This window comes from Oncorhynchus kisutch, unplaced genomic scaffold, assembly GCF_002021735.2.
Source record: "Oncorhynchus kisutch isolate 150728-3 unplaced genomic scaffold, Okis_V2 Okis05a-Okis16b_hom, whole genome shotgun sequence".
NCBI lineage: Eukaryota > Metazoa > Chordata > Actinopteri > Salmoniformes > Salmonidae > Oncorhynchus > Oncorhynchus kisutch.
In genome coordinates this window covers 1,448,826-1,465,942 of record NW_022261982.1, presented here as the reverse complement: position 1 = coordinate 1,465,942, position 17,117 = coordinate 1,448,826, and the positions used below count along the sequence as shown (strand labels likewise).

General features: G+C 44.5%; 1 pseudogene; it reads left to right on the top strand.

Moving 5' to 3' along the window:
- LOC109886554 (Krueppel-like factor 7) overlaps nt 1–17,117 on the top strand; it is a 47,761-nt pseudogene that overhangs the window by 23,947 nt on the left and 6,697 nt on the right.

The window sequence follows — 17,117 nt, the reverse complement described above, 5'->3', positions numbered from 1 at the left end:
CCTGTTCACGAAAATGGTTCTCTCCAACGGACTCTCTAGGGTTCACCGAAAATGGTTCTCTCCCACGGACTCTCTAGGGTTCACCGAAAATGGCTCTCTCCCACGGACTCTCTAGGGTTCACCGAAAATGGCTCTCTCCCACGGACTCTCTAGGTTTACCGAAAATGGCTCTCTCCCACGGACTCTCTAGGGTTCACCGAAAATGGCTCTCTCCCACGGACTCTCTAGGGTTCACCGAAAATGGTGCGACAAACAAAAAACATCCAGTCAGCGGCAGTCCTGTGGGTGAAAACAGCTCGTTGATGAGAGGTCCAAGGAGAATGGCAAGAATCGTGCAAGCTAACAGGCTGGCCACTAACAGGCTGGCCACTAACAGGCTGGCCACTAACAGGCTGGCCACTAACAGGCTGGCCACTAACAGGCTGGCCACTAACAGGCTGGCCACTAACAGGCTGGCCACTAACAGGCTGGCCACTAACAGGCTGGCCACTACAGGCGTGGCCACTAACAGGCAAATAATTGCACAGAAGCAACAGGATTAATCTTCACAACATTAATGACCCATATCCACCTTATCTCACTTAAGTGTCTGGTGTTCTGGCCTCAAGTCAGGGGTCTATGAATTCTGTGTTTTTTATAGGCTAACCTGTGTTTTTACCAGCCTCTCCAGCAGTTAGCCAGGCAGCCAACTGTGGGTGGTAGCTTAGCTAGCACTTTGATACTAATGACATGCTGTGTGCTGGGCTGAGGGGGGATGCTAAAGGGGCGAGAGGAGGGATAGCCTGTGTTGGCAGGCTTGCTATCTGCATGGAGGGCACTAGTGGGTGCCCATGTGGTGGGAATTAATAGTGGGGGAAGGCTGTGTTGAGATAGATGATGTAACAGTTGTACTGCAGTGGTAGAGGCTAAGACAGAGGCCGGATACGCTACTATATGTATCAGTTAGATAGGGATATATATAGGGGAACAACGTTGTTATCTGTATCGTTCACCCCAGCCTGACGATTGGCTCTGTGGTGTTTTGTTCTCGCTGCCTATTTCACTCTGCTATTCTGAGCTGCTCTCACTCAGCGTGTGACACATGACTCACTCTGTCTGGGTAAACCACTGACTAGCTGGTGTGAGAAAGGAAACAAAAACTAGTATTGGAGAGAGCCAAGCATAAGAATACTAGATAGCCATTGAGGGGTTTGTTCAACACATTTTGCCACGGGGCAGAGAGAAACAGGTCAGTTCTCCAGCCATAAATAATATCCCTGGTGGCTTGGTGACTAACTCACTAACACACAGCTCAGCTCCGCCAAAGGCTTTGTTATCATGGCAGCAAATGTCATATCACGAACGTTTGTTTGCCCAACATGCTGACTCAGACAGGGTCATGGCTGAATCCAACTGTTGGCTGTGGGCATGTCTTCACTGTTAGCACTAAATGGGCCGCCAGGTTGGAGTGGAAAGATCCGTCTTTGGACAACTTTGCTTGTGCAGTAGGTCATTGGATAACTTCTCCTCAGTTCCGCTCCCACTTGGCGGTCCAAAGAGGGTTTCTCTTTTCTTTTAAGTCATGCATAGAAAAGGAGTCTGCTTTAAACCTGAGAGACTTAAAGACATCTTTGTGTGGAGACGATCCATGTTGACTTTTTAGATCCATGTCAGTCAATTACTCTGTCAGTCCAAGTGGCCTGTTAAGTCCTCTTTATCTTTTATTTTACCTTTATTTAACTAGGCAAGTCAGTTAAGAACAAATTCTTATTTCAATGATGGCCTAGGAACAGTGAGTTAACTGCCTTGTTCAGGGCAGAACAACAGATTTTTACCTTGTCAGCTCAGGGATTCGATCTTGCAACCTTTCGGTACTAGTCCAACGCTCTAACCACTAGGCTACCTGCCGCCCCATCTTGCCCTTTGGGAGAAATCAGCCTCCGAGGGATGCCAGAGCACTGCTTTTAAACCTGACAAAGACAGGAAGACCACACACATTGCAGAGAAAGATACACAGACAAGTGAAGAAAATTCTGAATCACTCCTCTTGAACAACATTCCTTTAGTGAGAGAAAGAGTCTGCTGTCTCTCCCAGCCCTCCATCTTCTCTCCATCTTCTACCTTCCAATAAACTCCTCAGACCCCCTGTCTGCATCCCAATTCTCTAACCCCTTGACTAGTGTGGTGCACTGTTCACTTCCCTTCCTGGGTTTTAAAAGGAAGTTGTAAGAAATATGGTGGAAAGTCCTTCTAGCCCACGCTTATCTCACACCAATCATAATGCTTTTAAACCTCTCCACTGGCAACAGTCTCCTCCTCAACACTGATCACCTGACATCACTGACCTACACTCACATTCAATACTCCAATGTGTTCATAAAGCCCTTTTACATCAGCATACCAGGTAGAGAGAAATCAGTCTCAGAGGGGAGACCAGTCCTCTTCTGGCTGTACCGGGTAGAGAGAAATCAGTCTCAGGGAGACCAGTCCTCTTCTGGCTGTACTGGTTAGAGAGGAACCAGTCTCAGAGGGGAGACCAGTCCTCTTCTGGCTGTACTGGTTAGAGAGGAACCAGTCTCAGGGGAGACCAGTCCTCTTCTGGCTGTACTGGTTAGAGACCTATACTTACTGATACGGAACCGCTACAGTGTAGTCTCATCCCACCTTGCCCTGAGGTGGGTATTCAGAGTACAGTCTCATCTCTCCTTTCCCTGAGGTGGGTATTCAGAGTGCAGTCTCATCTCTCCTTTCCCTGAGGTGGGTATTCAGAGTACAGTCTCATCTCTCCTTTCCCTGAGGTGGGTATTCAGAGTGCAGTCTCATCTCTCCTTTCCCTGAGGTGGGTATTCAGAGTGCAGTCTCATCTCTCCTTTCCCTGAGGTGGGTATTCAGAGTGCAGTCTCATCTCTCCTTTCCCTGAGGTGGGTATTCAGAGTGCAGTCTCATCTCTCCTTTCCCTGAGGTGAGGATTCAGAGTACAGTCTCATCTCTCCTTTCCCTGAGGTGGGTATTCAGAGTGCAGTCTCATCTCTCCTTTGCCTGAGGTGAGGATTCAGAGTGCAAGGCTCCTGGACGTATGTTAGTTAGCCTGCTGTGAGGATACCGTTACGGTGAATGTCACAGGCCCAGGATTGGTTTTACTTCCCACTGTGAGAGCCAAGGCAAGCCCTCGTTCCCTCTCTCGCTCTCGGCCTCCCATTTTTTCACACCCTCGCTCCCTCTCGGTCTCCCCTTTTTTCACACCTTCGCACCCCCGGTTATTCTCGGTTTTCCTCAGCCCCTCCTTCATCCATCTGTTTCTCTTCCATACCTCATTTCTGTCCCTCATGTCTCTCTCTCTCCATCTCTTTTCCCCTCCTCCCTCTTCAGCCGTCTCTCTTCCTCGTCCATTTTACTTCCCCCTCTCTCTTTACTCATAACCCCATGAGGAGGGAGGGAGGGAGGGAGGGAGGGAGGGAGGGAGGGAGGGAGGGAGGGAGGGAGGGAGGGAGGGAGGGAGGGAGGGAGGGAGGGAGGGAGGGAGGGAGGGAGGGCAATAGCTTGAAATGAATCATGAAAGCTGAACATGTCTACATCATGAACTATACACTGCATGAGCATATTGAGCTCACTAGTGTTAGCAGACTCAGACAGTGACCAATGGCTGTATCGATGATTGTTCTCCCTTTTGAATTCAGTGAAGATTGAAGCATACCATTTTCTTATCACTTCTTAATGTCGCCAACACTTAAATTGCCTCTCTCGTAAATTCAGTTCATTCCAATTACATTTTACAATGACCCGCAGCAATCAAAGGAGCAGTAAAACCACGGAAAAGGTTATTTTTTTAAAGCATCTTAAAATAAGTCCCCATTATAACAGGTAAGAAAGACATTTCCGCAGCATTTCTCTATTGACACACTCTTGGGGGTGCTTACAATTTTACGTTAATATGCAAATTAGTTTAACAGCCCCCCCCACCCCAAAAAAAGTATCACCTAGCAACAGATACAAATAATAAAGAACTGTAGTATTTTTAGAGTGCAGAACACAGAAACAAGAGTTATATGAACTTCATCTGTCAGATGGATGCCGTCTGTACACCCTCCACCTCCATAATGGAGCTGTCTGTCATTCTCCTCTGGCTCAGTTGAAATGGTTTGTATAAGGCCCGGCGGCAGGGCTGTTTTCTCCCATTGCCACTGTCAGAGTACTTTAGCCTCTACATGCCAAACACAACTCACAGCTATCAGAGAGAAAGAGAGAGGAGGAGGGAGGGAGGGGGCCCTGCCGTCAGACAAAACGCCTTTATGGTTTTGTGCGGAGAGCACTGCTGTGCTGAACAGCGTCTGAACTGCGTCCCTACATCTCCAACCCAACACGTCCCCTCTTGAACAGAGCCAGGCTTTGTCTGATGGAGTTGGTCTACTAGGTAAATGCAGGTGGTTCATGATGGAATATTCCGTTATTTTAGCATACGGCCAAAGCAGAAGGAAATCCCCAGACTGATGACTTAATAAATCTGTCCTCTCCCCTATCTGAGGGTTGTAAAACTGCACGCGGGGCTTATCTGTGCTCAATAAAGAGAGACCTGTGCTTGTGTGTGTGTGAGAGAGAGAGCGAGAGAGAGAAAGAGAGGTTAGTCGGTTCAGGGCTCCTCTCCCCACTCCAGCCATTGTAATCAATCTGTGTGTAATGAGCCATCTCTGCAGAGCTGCCAGGCCTGGTAATGTGGGGCTGGTTCCACCATCTACTATCCTCCCTGGGGTTCTAAAAATACACCAGCAGTCTTTCTCCATATATATAAAAAGGTATGATGGGTCCACACTCAAAAAGATGTCGCATAAAATGTGTTTTTTTAAAGGATTTTCACTGCATCAGGGGACAGCGTACACAGACGTTTCGGCTCGGCAGCCTTCAGTGTGTAGGTGCAAATCATTTTAATTCACAACAGCATTTGGAGGGAACACAGGTGAACAACCAATGAGCAGCAGGTGCTTCTAATCAGGGTGGTCACTCATCTTCCAATCAGGGATGTGCCTTCTCTGATCTACCTGTATACAGTCACAAAGACATACAGAATGATAGGGTATGGGAGTGGGCTCCACAGGAGGCTGCTGAGGGGAGGACGGCATTAAACGGAATGGCATCCATGTGTTTGATGTATTTGATACCATTCCTCTGATTCCGCTCCAGTCATTACCACGAGCCCATCCTCCCCAATTATGGTGCTACCAACCTCCTGTGGTGGGCACGAAGGGAAATTAAGGGCATCAGGGGTGAGCTATTCATCAATCAATTGCCTTAGTTGCCCGCTCACTTGGATACATTATATCAGTTGATGAGAGAGCTCCACATTTCACCCAGCTCTGACTGGTGTAGTAATTATGGGAGTTGTCAGGTTGTTTTAATTGAATGATGTGATCTAGTGAACAAATCCGAACAGGAAATATCCACTCAGCTTTAGAGGGATGTTCACCATCAGCAGCACAGTATTCCATTATTCCACTGAAATCTGCACTGTAGTGATTCTATGTAGCATGTGCTTCAGCCAAGGTTATGAGTACACCAGTCTGGGAATAGCAGTACCACTATAGGAGTACCTGTATATCAGTGTTAAGACATAGGGTTTATGTGTGAGTCTGACCCCTGTCTCTCCCTTCTCCCATCAGACACGCCTGGAGTTGGAGCGTTATCTACAGACGGAGCCCAAGAGGCTGTCGGACCTCTTTGACGAGGAGCTTGACTGCCTGCTCACCCCGGCCTACCTGAAGGAGGACAGTGAAGAAGAACTACTAGACCCTCTCCTCCCCAGCCCTACTCTACCGCCCCTGCTCTGCCCCTCTCGGAAGCACCTCTCTGGGGCCTTGAAGTCTGCCAAACTTAGAGACGGGATGGGGTTAGGGTCTGGAGGGGGAGGGGTACACCCAGCCCAGTTGAGCGCCGTCACCTCCCTGACTCCGCCCTCGTCCCCGGAGCTGGGACGCCACCTGGTCAAGCCCGACCCCCACCAGACTCTGACGGCGTCCGCGGACGGCACGCTCACTCTCAAACTGGTGGCGAGGAAGGTGGGGCTGAGCTCCGCCATGCTGGCAGCGACAGACGCGCCACCACTGCCCACAAGGCGTGACACCACAGGCGGGCACAGCGACGGCGAGCAGGGGGGCACGTGTGTGATGGGCGTGGGGGGGTATCTCTGAGAACAAGAAGAGGGTCCACCGCTGCCAGTTTAACGGCTGCAGGAAGGTCTACACCAAGAGCTCCCATCTCAAGGCCCACCAGAGGACACACACAGGTGACAGACACTCATCAACACTACTCTGCAGTCTACAGCACAGTCGAAATTGCATTGGTTTTTATTTCAGATACTTTGAGCATCAGATTGAGCCTGCCTTGAATACCAAATGGACGGCACTTTTGGGACTATTCTGTTCCATCCCACTGCACTAGGCAAGCTTAATTAAGTATGTGATAGGAAATTAATATTAGGGAAATACTGCTCACTTTTGCTCAGGGAAATACTGCTCACTTTTTCTCAGGGAAATATCAAATCAAACGAAATGTATTTATACAGCACTTCGTACATCAGCTGATATCTCAAAGTGCTGTCCAGAAACCCAGCCTAAAACCCCAAACAGCAAGCAATGCAGGTGTTGAAGCACGTTGGCTAGGAAAAACTCCCTAGAAAGGCCAGAACCTAGGAAGAAACCCAGAGAGGAACCAGGCTATGAGGGGTGGCCAGTCCTCTTCTGGCTGTGCTGGGTGGAGATTATAACAGAACATGGCCAAGATGTTCAAATGTTCAAAAATGACCAGCATGGTCAAATAATAGGTCTGGGACAGGTAGCACGTCCGGTGAACAGGTCAGGATTCCATAGCCGCAGGCAGAACAGTTGAAACTGGAGCAGCAGCACGGCCAGGTGGACTGGGGACAGCAAGGAGTCATCATGTCAGGTAGTCCTGAGACATGGTCCTACGGCTCAGGTCCTCCGAGAGAGAGAAAGAAAGAGAGAAAGAGAGAATTAGAGAGAACATACTTAAATTCACACAGGACACCGGATAAGACAGGAGAAGTACTCCAGATATAACAAACTGACCCCAGCCCCTCGACACATAAACTACTGCAGCATAAATACTGGAGGCTGAGACAGGAGGGGTCTGCTCACTTTTTCTCAGGGAAATACTGCTCACTTCATCCCAGGGAAATACTGCTCACTTCATCCCAGGGAAATACTGCTCACTTCATCCCAGGGAAATACTGCTCACTTCATCCCAGGGAAATACTGCTCACTTCATCCCAGGGAAATACTGCTCACTTCATCCCAGGGAAATACTGCTCACTTCATCCCAGGGAAATATTGCTCACTTCATCCCAGGGAAATACTGCTCACTTCATCCCAGGGAAATACTGCTCACTTCATCCCAGGGAAAGTGACTTAATCTGAAAACATAAGTATCATTTATCAAAGAGGTAGATCATCTGAGTCGTTAACAGGCAGGGCGAGCTCTCAGACAGACTAGACCACCAGACCAACACCATCAGAACTACCACACATCATACCTTACCTTCTTAGACATCCCTCGTCCATGTTTCATGTTTCTTACTTTTAGCTCAGGTTCTCTTTAATCATACCTGGTACTCATCATGGCCTTTTCTGTTAATGGAGCCTCATTTATCAGTTAAAGACCAGATCTTCTTTATCATCCTCTACCTCCTACTCAGCCTCTTCATCCTCTTCCTCGTCTAACCCTAATCCTACTCAGCCTCTTCATCCTCTTCCTCGTCTAACCCTAACCCTGACCCTAACCCTACTCAGTCTCTTCATCCTCTTCCTCATCTAACCCTGACCCTCACCCTAACCCTCTTCATCCTCTTCCTCGTCTAACCCTAACCCTAACCCTCTTCCTCATCTATCCCTGACCCTCACCCTAACCCTCTTCATCCTCTTCCTCGTCTAACCCTGACCCTCACCCTAACCCTAACCCTGACCCTCACCCTCACCCTAATCCTAACCCTGACCCTCACCCTGACCCTAACCCTCACCCTGACCCTAACCCTGACCCTCACCCTGACCCTAACCCTCACCCTGACCCTCACCCTAACCCTCACCCTGACCCTGGGCCAGTGCTCACTGGCTCCTCAAATGTTCAACTGCTTGAGTACCAATTACAGAATATTGGCCCTAAATATAATTACCACCTAAACTTAGAGTGCTGGCACCAGCAGCCTAAATGAGTACTTCAGTACTGTTCAGCGCTGCCAGGGCCCTCAGTATACTCTGCTATCAGTATTCTTTCCCAAGGTTACCACACTACTTCCTCAGCAGATTTCCAGAGGCGGAAATGGCCATAATTCTCACTCTCCTCAATCTCAATCCCAAACCACTCACACCTCTGTCAGGAAACTGTCCGCTGAGTGACTAACTGCCCTGTGATTGATGGATTGACCTGGATAAGCCGTGGTTTCCCAGTTTATTTTAGTCTGCCTCTACGTACTCTTTCTATAGGCTAAATCTGGCACTTCTCAAACACCTGTATTATTACCAGGTTTGTGGTCAATCCCATTTAAATTCTAGTCAATTCAAAAAGTAAACCAAACCAATTCAAATGATTACAACAACACAAAAAATCTTATTGAAAGGCATTGAGGAGAATTTGAATTTGAATTTTAGTTCACTTCCTGAATTGAAATGGAATGGACCCGGAATCTAACGCTCCATGTCAGTTCTACAGCCTCAACTGGTCTGCTCCAATATCCACACTAGCTTCCCATTTAGAATGAAGCTATGCATCGGTCTTGCATTTTGAGTAGTATGTGGTCAATGAAACACATGAAAGAGAGTGAGGGATATAGCTGAAACATGTGAAAGAGAGTGAGGGATATAGCTGGAACACGTGAAAGAGAGTGAGGGATATAGCTGGAACACGTGAAAGAGAGTGAGGGATATAGCTGGAACATGTGAAAGAGAGTGAGGGATATAGCTGGAACATGTGAAAGAGAGTGAGGGATATAGCTGGAACACGTGAAAGAGAGTGAGGGATATAGCTGGAACACGTGAAAGAGAGTGAGGGATATAGCTGGAACACGTGAAAGAGAGTGAGGGATATAGCTGGAACACGTGAAAGAGAGAGGGATGTAGCTGGAACACGTGAAAGAGAGTGAGGGATATAGATGGAACACGTGAAAGAGAGTGAGGGATGTAGCTGGAACACGTGAAAGAGAGAGGGATATAGCTGGAACACGTGAAAGAGAGAGGGATATAGCTGGAACACGTGAATGAGAGTGAGGGATATAGCTGGAACACGTGAATGAGAGTGAGGGATATAGCTGGAACACGTGAAAGAGAGTGAGGGATATAGCTGGAACACGTGAATGAGCGTGAGGGATATAGCTGGAACACGTGAACGGGCGTGAGGGATATAGCTGGAACACGTGAAGGAGAGTGAGGGATATAGCTGGAACACATGAATGAGCGTGAGGGATATAGCTGGAACACGTGAACGAGCGTGAGGGATATAGCTGGAACACGTGAAAGAGAGTGAGAGATATAACTGGAACACGTGAACGAGCGTGAGGGATATAGCTGGAACACGTGAACGAGCGTGAGGGATATAGCTGGAACACGTGAATGAGCGTGAGGGATATAGCTGGAACACGTGAACTAGCGTGAGGGATATAGCTGGAACGTGAACGAGCGTGAGGGATATAGCTGGAACACGTGAACGAGCGTGAGGGATATAGCTGGAACACGTGAACGAGCGTGAGGGATATAGCTGGAACACGTGAACGAGCGTGAGGGATATAGCTGGAACACGTGAACGAGCGTGAGGGATATAGCTGGAACACGTGAATGAGCGTGAGGGATATAGCTGGAACACGTGAAAGAGAGTGAGGGATATAGCTGGAACACATGAACGAGCTTGAGGGATATAGCTGGAACACGTGAAAGAGAGTGAGGGATATAGCTGGAACACGTGAATGAGCGTGAGGGATATAGCTGGAACACGTGAACGAGCGTGAGGGATATAGCTGGAACACGTGAACGAGTGTGAGGGATATAGCTGGAACACGTGAAAGAGAGTGAGGGATATAGCTGGAACACGTGAAAGAGAGTAAGAGATATAGCTGGAACACGTGAACGAGCGTGAGGGATATAGCTGGAACACGTGAAAGAGAGTGAGGGATATAGCTGGAACACGTGAAAGAGAGTGAGAGATATAGCTGGAACAGTTGTTTTAGCACCAAGACAGTGACAGAGTGAGGAGAGGTAGAAACATCTCAGTCCACCTGTACTGTTACGTGACATGCTGGCTCTCAAAGCACAGGGTCACTGTTATAGCTATCTGAAATAGTTACTTTAGCCACTGACAGCACCAAGACAGGGACCGAGCACTGAGGAGGAGAGGTAGAAACACTTCAGTCTGAGACATAGTGCCATGGGCCTCCACTCGTTCAATCATCAGGACATGACTTAAGAGACGGTGTTACTCAAACCCCTCTTTTCTTCACTTGTTATTCCCATAAATGACTGACAGAGAAGATATTAACAATAGAGCTGGAATCAAGCAGACTTTGTGGAAATTACACGTCCCTGCAGTGAGTTTTATGAATGGAGGTTTGAACGCAGATAAGGAATTGTGCAATTCGATTTTGAAGAGGGGAAGAGTAAAACACATCCCTCTCTGTCCTGCCTCCTCCCCTCCTCTCTCTGTCTCCTCCATCTCTCCCTTTCTCTCACACACATGCACACACACCCACACACTCTCCCTCTCTGTCCTGCCTCCTCCCCTCCTCTCTCTGTCTCCTCCATCTCTCCCTTTCTCTCACACACATGCACACACACACACCCACACACTCTCCCTCTCTGTCCTGCCTCCTCCCCTCCTCTCTCTGTCTCCTCCATCTCTCCCTTTCTCTCACACACATGCACACACACCCACACACTCTCCCTCTCTGTCCTGCCTCCTCCCCTGCTCTCTCTGTCTCCTCCATCTCTCCCTTTCTCTCACACACACCCACACTCTCCCTCTCTGTCCTGCCTCCTCCCCTCCTCTCTCTGTCTCCTCCATCTCTCCCTTTCTCTCACACACATGCACACACACCCACACACTCTCCCTCTCTGTCCTGCCTCCTCCCCTGCTCTCTCTCTCTCCCTTTCTCTCACACACACCCACACTCTCCCTCTCTGTCCTTCCTCCTCCCCTCCTCTCTCTGTCTCCTCCATCTCTCCCTTTCTCTCACACACATGCACGCACACCCACACACTCTCCCTCTCTGCTCATATAAAGGGAGCCAGCATTGACTAGTGTAACAGTAAACGTGTAGGAGTGAGTAGTACTGGTCTGTAAAGTGCTTTCCCAGTGCCCCCATAATGACCTCAGAGACCATGATACCCCGGTCCATCTCCAGCTAATGGAGGAAATGCAGTTAACCACAACTCAGCCACCTGAGAGGCTGGGTTGTGTGTGTGTGTTGCTAGGCAACCATAGCCTATCAATGGAGGAGTGTGTAGCTGGAGTGGTTATCTTCTGTGCTCTAGGCACTGGTCTCAGCCTGTATCGATGCTGTCTCCACTATGCCTCCCCCCTCACAACCACCACACCCCCTACCCCCATCAAGAATGTACAGCGTTACAGTGCAGGTTGCTAGGCAACTGCATTCTCTTCTGCCAGCGTGAGTGGTAATTGGCTTGTGGCACAGCGGCGTGTGCTGCCAATGCCAGATCCAGCCAGCTGCACTAGCTGCCTCCTCCTTGTGTTTCATCCCTTACCCGGTTGCTAGGAGACTGAGTCAGGCATCCATGCCTCCCGGGACTATAATTGGCCGGTGTGAGGGAGGGAGGGAGGGAGTGGGCCAGACCTAAATCTGCCTCTCTTGTTTTTAAGGCTAGAGGAGAGGAGAGGGGAGGATATGGCTTGAGGAGAGGAAAGGACAGAGGGGAGGATGGGGCTAGAGGAGAGGAGAGGAGAGGAGAGGAGAGGAGAGGAGAGGAGAGGAGAGGAGAGGAGAGGATGGGGCTACAGGAGAGGAAATTACAGAGGGGAGGATGGGGCTAGAGGAGAGGAAAGGACAGAGGAGAGGAGAGGGGAGGATGGGGCTAACAGGAGAGGAAGGGACAGAGGGGAGGATGGGGCTAGAGGAGAGGAAAGGACAGAGGAGAGGGGAGGATGGGGCTACAGGAGAGGAAATGACAGAGGAGAGGATGGGGCTAGAGGAGAGGAAAGGACAGAGGACAGGAAAGGACAGAGGAGAGGGGAGGATGGGGCTAGAGGAAAGGACAGAGGAGAGGGGAGGATGGGGCTAGAGGAGAGGAAAGGACAGAGGAGAGGAAAGAGGAGAGGATGGGGCTAGAGGAGAGGAAAGGACAGAGGAGAGGGGAGGATGGGGCTAGAGGAAAGGAAAGGACAGAGGAGAGGGGAGGATGGGGCTAGAGGAGAGGAAAGGACAGAGGAGAGGAGAGGGGAGGATGGGGCTACAGGAGAGGAAGGGACAGAGGGGGGGATGGGGCTAGAGGAGAGGAAAGGACAGAGGAGAGGATGGGGTTAGAGGAGAGGAAAGGACAGAGGAGAGGAAAGGACAGAGGATAGGGGAGGATGGGGCTAGAGGAAAGGAAAGGACAGAGGAGAGGGGAGGATGGGGCTAGAGGAGAGGAAAGGACAGAGGAGAGGATGGGGCTAGAGGAGAGGAAAGGACAGAGGAGAGGGGAGGATGGGGCTAGAGGAAAGGAAAGGACAGAGGAGAGGGGAGGATGGGGCTAGAGGAGAGGAAAGGACAGAGGAGAGGAAAGAGGAGAGGATGGGGCTAGAGGAGAGGAAAGGACAGAGGAGAGGAGAGGATGGGGCGAGAGGAGAGGAAAGGACAGAGGAGAGGAGAGGATGGGGCTAGAGGAGAGGAGAGGAGAGGGGAGGATGGGGCTAGAGGAGAGGAGAGGAGAGGGGAGGATGGGGCTAGAGGAGAGGAAAGGACAGAGGAGAGGATGGGGCTAGAGGAGGGGATGGGGCTAGAGGAGAGGAAAGGACAGAGGAGAGGAAAGGACAGAGGAGAGGGGAGGATGGGGCTAGAGGAGAGGAAAGGACAGAGGAGAGAGGAGAGGAAATGACAGAAGAGAGGGGAGGATGGAACTAGAGGAGAGAAAAGGACAGATGAGAGCAGAGGATGGGGCTAGAGGAGAGGACAGAGGAGGAGAGGAAAGGACAGAGGAGGATGGGGCTAGAGGAGAGGGCAGAGGAGCATGGGGCTAGAGGAAAGGACAGAGGAGGATGGAACTAGAGGAGAGGAAAGGACAGATGAGAGTGGAGGATGGGGCTAGAGGAAAGGACAGAGGAAGAGAGGACAGGACAGGACAGAGGAGGAGAGGAAGGACAGAGGAGGATGGGGCTAGAGGGGAGAGGAGAATGGGGCTAGAGGAGAGAGGAGGATGGGCTAGAGGAGAGGGGAGGATGGGGCTAGAGGGCAGAGGAGGATGGGGCTAGAGGAGAGGGGAGGATGGGCTAGAGGAAAGGGGGGGGATGGGGCTAGAGGGCAGAGGAGGATGGGGCTAGAGGAGAGGGGAGGATGGGGCTAGAGGAGAGGGGAGGATGGGGCTAGAGGAGAGGGGAGGATAGGGGAAATGCGAACCTGTTTTGGGGAATGAGTTGGATGTGAGTGATAAGTACACACCTTGTACCTCTGTTACCCACCACAAAGCTAGCCTCTAAAGATAAGAATGGGCTTTCTTACCAACCACTCAGCTAGCCTCTAAATATAAGAATGTCCTCTGTTACCAACCACTCAGCTAGCCTCTAAAGATAAGAATGGCCTCTGTTACCTACCACTCAGCTAGCCTCTAAAGATAATAATGGCCTCTGTTGCCTACCACTCAGCTAGCCTCTAAAGATAATAATGGTCTCTGTTGCCTACCACTCAGCTAGCCTCTAAATATAAGAATGCCTCTGTTGCCTACCACTCAGCTAGCCTCTAAAGATAAGAATGGCCTCTGTTGCCTACCACTCAGCTAGTCTCTAAAGATAATAATGGTCTCTGTTGCCTACCACTCAGCTAGCCTCTAAATATAAGAATGCCTCTGTTGCCTACCACTCAGCTAGCCTCTAAAGATAAGAATGGCCTCTGTTGCCTACCACTCAGCTAGTCTCTAAATATAAGAATGCCTCTGTTGCATTCCACTCAGCTAGCCTCTAAAGATAAGAATGCCTCTGTTACCAACCACTCAGCTAGCCTCTAAAGTTAAGAATGGCCTCTGTTACCTACCACTCAGCTAGCCTCTAAAGATAAGAATGCCTCTGTTACCTACCACTCAGCTAGCCTCTAAAGATAAGAATGGCCTCTGTTACCTACCACTCAGCTAGCCTCTAAGATAAGAATGACCTCTGTTACCTACCACTCAGCTAGCCTCTAAAGATAAGAATGTCCTCTGTTACCTACCACTCAGCTAGCCTCTAAAGATAAGAATGGCCTCTGGTATGTTAAGTAGTTGAGTAGTGAATTCCTTATGGACAACATCAGAGTAACACCAAAGAAGGCTGGCCCCAGGAGGAAGAGGGGGCTAGTCCTCCTAAATATATCTTCACCTGCTGACACACGTCATCCCATTTGCTTTATTATGGTAATGTACCTTTCTGTTCTTCAGCAGCTCGGTTGGGGAGATAGCAGGCAGGTCATTATAAAAGCACTGCAAACCACAAAATGCTTCCTTCCTTTCTTAATTGCATTCTGAAAGCTGATGAAGCAAGTGTTATGTGGATTGGATGGAGCTCTTGAAGAGAGATATAAAACGTGTGACAACTGCTGGAACAAACCGTGCCTCATTAAACCATCCAAACACACCGGGGAGCTATTATATAGGCTATATTATATAAGTTATATTATAGTATATATATTATATAGGTTATATTATAGTATATATATTATATAGGTTATATTATGTAAGTTATATTATAGTATATATATTATATAGGTTATATTATATAAGTTATATTATAGTATATATATTATATAGGTTATATTATAGTATATATATTATATAGGTTATATTATGTAAGTTATATTATAGTATATATATTATATAGGTTATATTATATAAGTTATATTATAGTATATATATTATATAGGTTATATTATAGTATATATATTATATAGGTTATATTATATTATATATATTATATGGGTTATATTATATATATTATATAGGTTATGTTATATAAGTTATATTATAGTATATATATTATATAGGTTATATTATATTATATATATTATATAGGTTATATTATAGTATATATATTATATAAGTTATATTATAGTATATATATTATATAGGTTATATTATAGTATATATATTATATAGGTTATATTATAGTATATATATTATATAGGTTATATTATAGTATATATATTATATAAGTTATATTATAGTATATATATTATATAGGTTATATTATAGTATATATATTATATAGGTTATATTATAGTATATATATTATATAGGTTATATTATAGTATATATATTATATAAGTTATATTATAGTATATATATTATATAGGTTATATTATAGTATATATATTATATAAGTTATATTATAGTATATATATTATATAGGTTATATTATATAAGCTATATTATAGTATACTGTATATATATTAAATAGGTTATATTATACAAGTTACTTTATAGTATATATGTATTTTATAGGTTATTTTATATATATTATATAGGCTATATCATTATAGTATAGTTATATTATAGTATATATATATATTACATTATATTACATTATATATAGGTATAATATAGGTTATATATAACCTATATATTATATAACCTATATATAACCTATATATTATATAGGTTATATTATATAAGTTATATTATAGTATATATATTATATAAGTTATATTATAGTATGTATATTATATAAGTTATATTATAGTATATATACTATATAGGCTATATTATATAAGCTATATTATAGTATACTGTATATATATTAAATAGGTTATATTATATTATATATATTATATAGGTTATATTATATAAGTTATATTATAGTATATATATTATATAGGTTATATTATAGTATATATATGATATAGGTTATATTATATAAGTTATATTATAGTATATATATTATATAGGCTATATTATATAAGTTATATTATAGTATATATATTATATGGGTTATATAATATATATTATATAGGCTATATTATATAAGCTATATTATAGTATATATATTTGATAGGTTATATGATATTTTATATATTATATAGGTTATTTTATAGTATATATGTATTATATGGGTAATATTAGATATATTAGATTAGTTATATTATAGTATATATATTATATAGGCTATATCATATAAGTTATATTATAGTATATATATATTACATAGGTTATATTATATAGGTTATATAGGTTATATTATATAAGTTATATTATAGTATATATATTATATAGGTTATATTATATAAGTTATATTATAGTATATATATATTATATAGGCTATATTATAGTATACTGTATATATATATATATTAAATAGGCTATATAGGCTATATTATATGTTATATTATAGTATATATATTATATAGGTTATATTATAAAAGTTATATTATAGTATATATATTATATAGGTTATATTATATAAGTTATATTATAGTATATATATATTATATAGGCTATATTATAGTATACTGTGTATATATATATATATTAAATAGGCTATATAGGCTATATTATATGTTATATTATAGTATATATATTATATAGGTTATATTATATAAGTTATATTATAGTATATATATTATATAAGTTATATTATAGTATATATATTATATAGGTTATAGTATATATATTATATAGGCTACATTATATAAGCTATATGATATTATATATATGATATTATATATATTATATAGGTTATTATAGTATATAGATTATATTATATAGGTTATTATAGTATATAGATTATATTATATAGGTTATTATAGTATATAGATTATATTATATAGGTTATTATAGTATATAGATTATATTATATAAGTTATATTATAGTATATAGATTATATTATATAGGTTATTATAGTATATAGATTATATTATTTAGGTTATATTATATAAGTTATATTATAGTATATAGATTATATTATATAGGTTATTATA